The following is a 9,108-nucleotide window of genomic DNA, read 5'->3' on the forward strand; positions in this document are numbered from 1 at the left end:
ACACTTGATATTGCTTATCTGGCTGATAATCACTATCCTAACAGATGAAAGGTGATATCTCATTGTAGTTTTTTTTTTTTTTAAGATTTTACTTATTTATTTGAAAGAGAGAGAAGACACAAGCAGGTGGAGCGTCAGGCGGAGGGAAAGGGAGAAGCAGGCTCCCTGCTGAGCAGAAAGCCCGACATGGGGCTCAATCCCAGAACCCTGGGATCGTGACCTGAGCTGAAGGCAGACACTTGACTGAGCCACCCAGGCGCCCCTCTCATTGTGGTTTTGATTTGGATTTCTCTGATAAGTAGTGATGTTGGGCATCTTTTCTTGTGTTAGTGGCTAGTAGAATGTTTCCTTTGGTAAAATGCATTTTCAGGTCTTCTGCCCATTTTTCGAGTTTCTATTTTAATCACCCACCCAGTGCTCATCACAAGTGCACTCCTTAATCCCCATCATCTATTCCACCCATCCCCCTGCCCATGTCCCCTCTGGTAACCATCAATTTATTCTCTATAGTTAAGAGTCTCTTTCTTGGTTTGTCTCTTTCTCTCTCTGTTTTCCCTTTGATTGTTTGTTTTGTTTCTTAAATTCCACATATGAGTGGAATCATGTAATATTTCTCTTTCTCTGACTTATTTCACTTAGCATTTTATTCTCTAACTCCTTTTATGTTGTTGAAAGTGGCAAGATTTCATTCTTTTTTATGGCTGTACAATATGTGTGTGTGTGTGTGTGTGTGTGTGTGTGTGTGTGTGTGTGTGTGTATACCACTCTTCTTTATCCACTCATCAATCAATGGACACTTGGAGTATTTTCATAATTTGGCTAGTGTAGATAATATTGCTATAACCGTAGGGGTTCAGGTATCCCTTTGAATTTGAATTAACGTTTCTGTATTCTTTGGGTAAATACCTAGTAGTGCAATTGCTGGGTCATAGGATACTTCTATTTTTAACTTTCCAAGGAATCTTCATACTGTTTTCCACAGTGGATGCATCAGTTTGCATTCCCACTAACAGTGCAAGAGGCTTTCCCTTTCTCCACATCCTCACCAACACCTGCTGTTTCTTGTGTTGTTGATTTAAGCCATTCTGACAGGGGTGAGGTGATACTTCTTAGTTTTGATTTGCATTTCCCTGATGGTAAGTGATGAAGAGAATCTTTTCTTATGTCTTTTTACCATCTGTATGTCTTCTTTGGGGAAGTGTCTGTTCATGTCTTCTGCCCATTTCTTAATTGGATTATTTGGTTTTGGGTGTTGAGTTTTATAAGTTCTTTGTATATTTTAGATACTAACCCTTTATTGGACGTGTCATTTGCAAATATCTTCTCCAATTCTGTAATTTTACTTTTGTTGATTGTTCACTGTGCAGAAACTTTTTATTTTGATATGGTCCCAATAGTTTTTGTTTGTTTGTTTGTAGTTTGTTTTTGTTTTTGCTTTTGTTTCTCTTGCCTCAGGAGATCTCTCTAGAAAAAGTTGCTATTGCCCATATCAGAGAAATTACTGCTTGTGGTCTTTTCTAGGATTTTTATGGTTTCAGGTCTTATATTCAGGTCTTTAATCCATTTTGAATTTGTTTTTGTGTATGATAAAAAAAAGTGGTCCAGTTTGATTTTTTTCATATTGTTGTCCAGTTTTCTCAATACCATTTGTTGAAAAGACTGTCTTTTTCCCATTCATAGTCTTTCCTACTTTGTTGAAGATTAATTAATCATATAACTATGGGTTTATTTCTGGGTTTTCTATTCTGTTCCTTTGATGTATGTGTCAATTTTTGTGCCAATACCATACTATTTTGATCGCTGTGGTTTTGTAATATAACTTGAAGTCAAGTTGTGATGCCTCAAGCTTTGCTTTTCTTTTTCAAGGTTGCTTTGGCTTTGAGGGTCTTTTGTGGTTCCATACAAATTTTAAGATTGTGTAGTCCTGTGGAAAATGGTGTTGGTATTTTGATAGGAATTGCATTAAATGTGTAGATTGCTTTGGTTAGTATAGACATTTAATTAATTAATTAATTAATTAATTATTTAAAGATTTTATTTATTTATTTGACAGACAGAGAGAGACAGCCAGTGAGAGAGGGAACACAGGCAGGGGGAGTGGGAGAGGAAGAAGCAGGCTCCCAGGAGAGGAGCCTGATATGGGGCTCGATCCCAGGACCCTGGGATCACGCCCTGAGCCGAAGGCAGACACTTAACGACTGAGCCACCCAGGCGCCCCAAGTATAGACATTTTAACATTATTCGTTCTTCTAATCTATGAGCGTGGAATATCCATTTCTTTGTGTCATCTTCAATTTCTTTCTTCAGTGTTTTGTAGTTTTCAGAATATAGCTCTTTCACCTCTTTGATTAAGTTTATTCCTTAGGTATCTTATTATTTTTGGTGGGATTGTAAATAGGATTGTTTCTTAATTTCTCTTTCTGCTGCTTCATTATTGGTATATAGAAATGCAATGGATTTCTGTAGATTGATTTTGTATCCTGCGACTTCACTGAATTTGCTTATGAGTTTTAGCAGTTTTATGGTGGAGTCTTCCATAGAGTATCATGTCATCTGCACACAGTGAAATTATACTTTTTCCTTACTGATTTGGATGCCTTTTATTTCTTTTTGTTGTCTGATTGCTATGCCTAGGGTTTCCAGTACTATGTTGAATAAAAGTGGTGAGAGTGAACATCCTTATCTTGTTCCTGACATAGGGGAAAGACTCTCAGTTTTTCCCCATTGAGGATAATGTTCACTCTGGGTTTTTCATATACAGCCTTTATTATGTTGAGGTATGTTCTCTCTAAACCTACTTTGTTAAGGGTTTTTATCAGAAATCCATGTTGTACTTTGTCAAATGTTTTTTCTGCATCTATTGAAATGATCATATGGTTCTTATCCTTTCTTTTATTGATGTGATGTATCACATTGATTGATTTGCGAAGATTGAACCACCCTTGCAGTCCAGGAATAAATCTCATTTGACCATGATGAATGCTTTCTTTAATGTATTGTTGAATTTAGTTTGCTAGCATTTTGTTGAGGATTTTTGCATCTATGTTTATCAGAAGTATTGGCTTGTAGTTCTTTTTTTTTGTGTTGTCTTTATCTGGTTTAGGTTTCAGGGTAGTGCTGGCCTCCTAGAATGAATTTGGAAATTTTCCTTCCTTTTCTATTTTTTGGAATAGTTTGAGAACAATAGGTATTAACTCTTCTTTAAATGTTTGTTATATGCAGCTAATGAATCGTTAAACACTACATCAAAAACTAATGATGTATTATATGTTGGCTAACTGAACATAATAATAATAATAATAATAATAATAATAATAATAATAGTAATAATAAATGTTTGGTAGCATTCTTCTGTGAAGCCATCTGGCCCTGGACTTTTCTTTGTTGGAAGTTTTTTTATTACTGATTCAGTTTCTTTGCTGGTAATGAGTGTGTTCAATTTTTCTATTTTTTCCTGTTTGACTTTTGGTGGGTTATATGTTTCTAGGAATTTATTCACTTCTTCTAGGTTGTCCAATTTGTTGGCATATAGTTTTTCATAATATTCTCATATAATCATATTTCTGTGGTGTTTGTTGTTATTTCTCCTCTCTCTTTGTGATTTTATTTGGGTTCTTCTTTTTTCTTTTCTTTCTTTTTTTTTTTTTAAGATTTTATTTATTTATTTGGCAGAGAGAGAGGCAGCGAGAGAGGGAACACAAACAGGGGGAGTGGGAGAGGAAGAAGCAGGCTCCCAGCGGAGAAGCCTGATGTGGGGCTCGATCCCAGAACACTGGGATCTCGCCCTGGGCCGAAGGCAGATGCTTAACGACTGAGCCACCCAGGCGCCCCCTTTTCTTCTTTTTTCTTGAAAAGTCTAGGTAGAGGTTTATCAATTCTACTGATTTTTTTTTTTTTTCCAAAGAACCAGGTCCTGGTTTCAATGACCTGTTCTGTTGTTCTTTTGTTTTGTTTTATTTTTGTTTTTGTTTTGTTTGTTTGTTTTAGTTTCTATTTCATTTATTTCTGCTCTGATCTTTATTATTTCCTTCCTTCTCCTGGTTTTAGGTCTTGTTTGTTGTTGTTGTTGTTGTTGTTTTTCGAGCTCCTTTCGGTATAGGGTTAGGTTGTTTATTTGAGATTTTTCTTGCTTCTTGAGGTAGGCCTGTGTTTTTATAAACTTCCCTCTTAGAACTGCTTTTGCTGCTTCCCAGAATTTGAACTGTTGTGTTTTCTTTTTTTGTTTGTTTGTTTCTATGTACTTTATTTATTCCTTTATTTCCCGGTTGACCCATTAATTGTTCAATAGTATGTTATTTAACCTCCACGTATTGTGGTCTTCCCAGATTTTTTTCTTGTGTTTCTAGTTTCATAGCATTGTGGTCAGAAAAGATGCATGGTATTACTTCAATCTTTTTAACTTGTTGAGGCTTATTTTTTGTCCTGATATGTCTATGTGCATTTGAAAAGAATGTGTATGCTGCTGTTTTAGGATGGAATGTTCTGAGTATATCTGTTAAATCTGTCTGGTCCAGTGTATCATTCAAAGCCATTGTGTCCTTGTTGATTTTTGTTTAGATGATCTGTCCATTGCTGTAAGTGGGGTGTTAGAGTCCCTTACTATTATTGTATTATATCAGTTACTTCTTTTATGCTTGTTATTAACTGTTTTATGTATTTGGGTGCTTCCAAGTTGGGTGCATAAATATTTACAATTATTCTATCTTCTTGTTGGATTGTCCCTTTTATTATTATATAGTGTCTTTCTTTGTCTTTTGTTACAGTCTTTGTTTTAAAATCTAATTTGTCTGATATAAGTATTGCTACTCCAGCTTTTTAAAAAAGATTTAATTTATTAATTTATTTTAGAGAAAGAGAGAGAGAGAGCAGGGGGAGGAGCAGAGGATGAGGGAGAGGAACAAGCAGACTCCATGCTGAGCATGAAGCTTTACACAGGGTTCGATCCCATGATCCTGAGGTCATGACCTGAACTGAAATCTAAAAGTTGGGTGTTTAACTGACTGAGCCAGCCAGGTGTCCCATTGACTTTTTTTTTTTTTTTTTGACATCCATTTGCATAATAAATGTTTTTCCATCTGCTCACTTTCAATCTGCAGGTGACTTTACATAAAAAATGAGTCTTTTATAGGCAGCATATAGGTGGGTCTTTTTTTTTTTTTTTTTATCTATTCTGTCACCATATATCTTTATTGGAACATTTAGTCCATTTACATTGAAAGTAATTGCTGACAGATTTATTTATTACCATTTTCTTACTTGTTTTGTGGTTGTTTCTGAAGATTTTCTCTGATCCTTTCTCTCTTTCATGGTTTGCTGGTTTTCTTTTGTGATATATTTGGATTTCTTTCTTCTTTGTGTGTTTATTAGTGGTTTTTGATTTGTGTTTACCATTAGGTTTGTATATAATATATTCTGCATATAGCAGTCTATGTTAAGTCGATGGTCATTTAAGTTTGAACCTGTTCTTCACTCCTCTCCTACCCATGTTTTAGGTTTATGGTGTCATGTTTTAAATCCTGTTATTTTGTGAGTTCCTTGACTGATGTTTTATAGAAATATTTATTTTTACTGCTTTTGTGTTACCTTCGTGCTGTGATTTTTGGTCTCTCCTTTCCACTCACAGAGTCCCCTTTAATATTTCTTGCAGGGTTAGTTTAGTGATCATGAACTCCTTTAATTTTTGTTTGTCTGGGAAACTCTTTATCTCTCCTTCTATTCTGAATGATAACTTTGCTGGATAGAATATTCTTGGCTGCAGGTTTTTCCCACTCAGCACTTTGAATATATCATGCCACTTCTTTCTGGCTTGGAAAGTTTCTGCTGAAAAATCTGCTGCTAGCCTTATGGGGTTCTTTGTATGTAACCATCTGCTTTTGTCTTGCTGCTTTTAATTAATTAACTAATTAATTAATTAGTGCGAGAGAGAGAAAGAGAGGTGGGGGAGAGGCAGAGGAAGAGGGAGAGAGAATCTTAAACAGGCTCCATGCCCAGTGTGGAGCCTGACGTGGGGCTTACGAACCCGAGATCATGACTTGAGCCAAAATCAAGAGTGGGACACTTAACCGACTGAGCCACCCAGGTGCCCCTTTTAATATTTTTTTTCACTATATTTTGCCATTTTAATTACAATATATCTTCGTGTGGAGCTACTTTTGTTGAATTTGGTGGTGGTGGGGGGGATTCCTCTGTGCCTCCTGGATCTAGATAACTGTTTCCTCCCACAGATTAGGGAAGTTTTCAGCTATTATTTCTTCAAATAAATTCTCTGTCCCCTTTTCTCTGTCTTCTTCTATTTCTGGGTCTCCTGTAATATGAATGTTACTATATTTGATGGAGTCACTGAGTTCCCTAAGTCTATTCTCATTATGCATAATTCTTTTTTCTTTCTTTCGTTCAGCTTAACTACTTTCCATTAGTCTGTCCACTAGGTCATTAATTCATTCCTCTGCTTCTTCTAGCCTGCTGTTCATTCTATCAGATGTGTTTCTCATTTTGTTTATTGAGGCCTTTATCTCTGCTATGTTATTCCTTATATGTGTTAATGGTCTCATTGATGTCCTCTATTCTTTTCTCAAGTCCAGTGAGTATCCTTATGATCATTGCTTTAAATTCTCTATCATGCACATTACTTGTATCTGTTTCACTTAGATCTCCACCTGTGGCCTTGTTCTGTTTTTTCCTTTGGGGCAAATTCCTCTGTCTTCTCATTTTGTCCTAGTCTTTTTGCCTGTGTCTCTGTGTTGGGAAAGTCAGCTACATCTTCTGTTTATCAGGGTAATGGCTTTATAAGAAGAGGTCCTGTAATGCCCTGCAGTATAGTGTCTCCCTTTCCCCCAGGCCTGGTGCTTCCAGGAGTGTCTCCAATGTGTGCTGCATGTGCTCTGCTATTGTGTCCTGACTGCTTTATCCTTCAGGCCAGTCATCTGCTGAGGCTCTCTGTGTCTGTTGCCGGCAGTGTTTTGTCCCTGGCTTGAATGTGGTGCAGTTTAACTAGGTGTGTTTTGGTCTGCTAATGAAATGAAACTTGTTAAGGAAAAAAAAAAATGAAATGAAATAAATGAAACTTGTTGCCACTGCCATCAGAGCCAAGGTCTCATAAAACTTCCAGGTCTGGAGACATGGTGTTGGCAGGGGTTTGGGCCAGTCTTCTGGGGGAGAGAACCCAGAGTACTATGAGTGAGGCAAGCATAACTGGGAAGGGTGATTCTTCTGGAATGCAGGGGTGGCGGGACCTGGTATAAGCAAGTTAGGTACTGAGTGTCAGCACTGCACTGGTGCTGCAGGTGGCTATGTGTTTATGCTGAGAAGCAGGGAGTGGAAATGGTGCTTGCCAGTTCCTTTGTTCCCAGAGGGGTCTGTCCATGAATGCTGCCTCTCTGGAACATGCTCCAAGATGAGCAACTAATCTCCCCACTGGTGCCCCGGGCGCTCCTCGTATCACTGTTTCCACACTGTATGTTGTGGGCTATTTGCCCTGCCTTTTCTCCAAGAGCAGCCCCAGTGTCCTCTGAGCTCTCCCAGAGCCAAGCACACTGACCTTTAAAACCCCAGGCTTTAAGCCCTGCTATTTGCAAAAACTCATAAGACGTGGCCCCCCTCACTTTCCAAGACAATTGCTGTGGGAATTTCTTTTCCCCATATGCTCCCCAGGGTGGTAGTCTTCTCTTACCTTTCTCCATGACCATGGCTCCCTCTCCACTACAGCAGCCATGATCTATTTCTCTCCTATGTTGCATCTCTTTACTTCCTACCTTCTTTGATGTGGCCTCTTCTCTACCTTTAGTTGTGGAGCTTGTTCTGCCAAGATCGATTCTGGGGTATTTAGGATGATTTGAAGGTTATCTGGTTGTATTTGTGGAATAAGTCAAGGCTAGCGTCCTCCTACTCTGCTGCCATCTTGCAAAGAACTCTTCACCTATTTTTTTAAAAAAAGATTTTATTTATTTATTCCAGAGAGAGGTGGGGGGAAGGGAGGAACAGAGGGAGAGGGACAAGCAGAGTCCACACTGAGCATGGAGCCTGATTCAGGGCTTCATCTCAGGACTCTGAGATCATGACCTGAGCCAAAACCAAGAGTTGGATGCTTACCTGATGGAGCCACCCAGGCACCCTTCTTCACCCATTTTTAAAATTGGATTATTTGGGGGTTTTTTGATGTTGATTTGTGTAAGTTGTTTATATATTTTGGATATTAACCCCTTACTATTTTCAATTATCTTCTCCCATTCAATAGGTTGCCTTTTTGTTTTCTTGATGGTTTCCCTTGATGTGCAAAAGATTTTAACTTTTTGAAAATGATTTATTTGAGAGAGAGAGAGAAGACTTGTACACAAGTGGGGGAAGTGATAGAGGGAGAGAGTCTTCAAGCAGACTCCCTCCCTGCTGAGCAGGAAGCTTCATGCAGGGGCTTGATCCCATGACCCATAAGATCACAATCTGAGCTGAAACCAAGAGTTAGCTGTTTAACTGAATGACCCACCCAGGCACCCCAAAGATTTTAACTTTGATGTAATTCTAGTAGTGTGCATTTGTTTCCCTTCCCTGAGGCAACATATCCATAAATATGTTGCTATGTCCAATGTCCAAGAGATTACTGCCTGTTTGCTTTTAGCAATTTTATGGTTTAAGGTTTTAAATTTAGGTCTTTAATCTATTTTATTTCTGCGTGTGGTGTAAGAAAGTGGTCCAGTTTCATTCTTTTGCATGTAGCTGTCCAGTTTTCCCAACACCGCTGGTTGAAGATACTGTTTTTCCCCTTTGCATTTTCTTGTCTCCTTTTTGGTCGATTAATTGGCCATATAAGTATGGATTAATTTCTGGGCTCTCTATCCAGTTCTGTTGATCTTTATGTCTATTTTTGTGCCAGTACCATACTGATAGATTATACTATAGTTTTGTAGTATATCTTGAAATCTGAGATTGTTCCAGGTTTGTTCTTTCTCAAAATTGCTTTGACTATTTGGGGTCTTTTGTGGTTCCATGCACTTTTTAAGATTATTTGTTCTAGTTCTTTGGAAAATGCTACTGGATTTTGATAGGGATTACATTGAATATGTAGATTGTTTTAGATAGCATGGACATTTTAACTAAATTAATTCTTCCAATAAT

Source organism: Ursus americanus, chromosome 5, assembly GCF_024610735.1.
Source record: "Ursus americanus isolate L20-20 chromosome 5, mUrsAme1.1.p, whole genome shotgun sequence".
Taxonomy (NCBI): Eukaryota; Metazoa; Chordata; class Mammalia; order Carnivora; family Ursidae; genus Ursus; species Ursus americanus.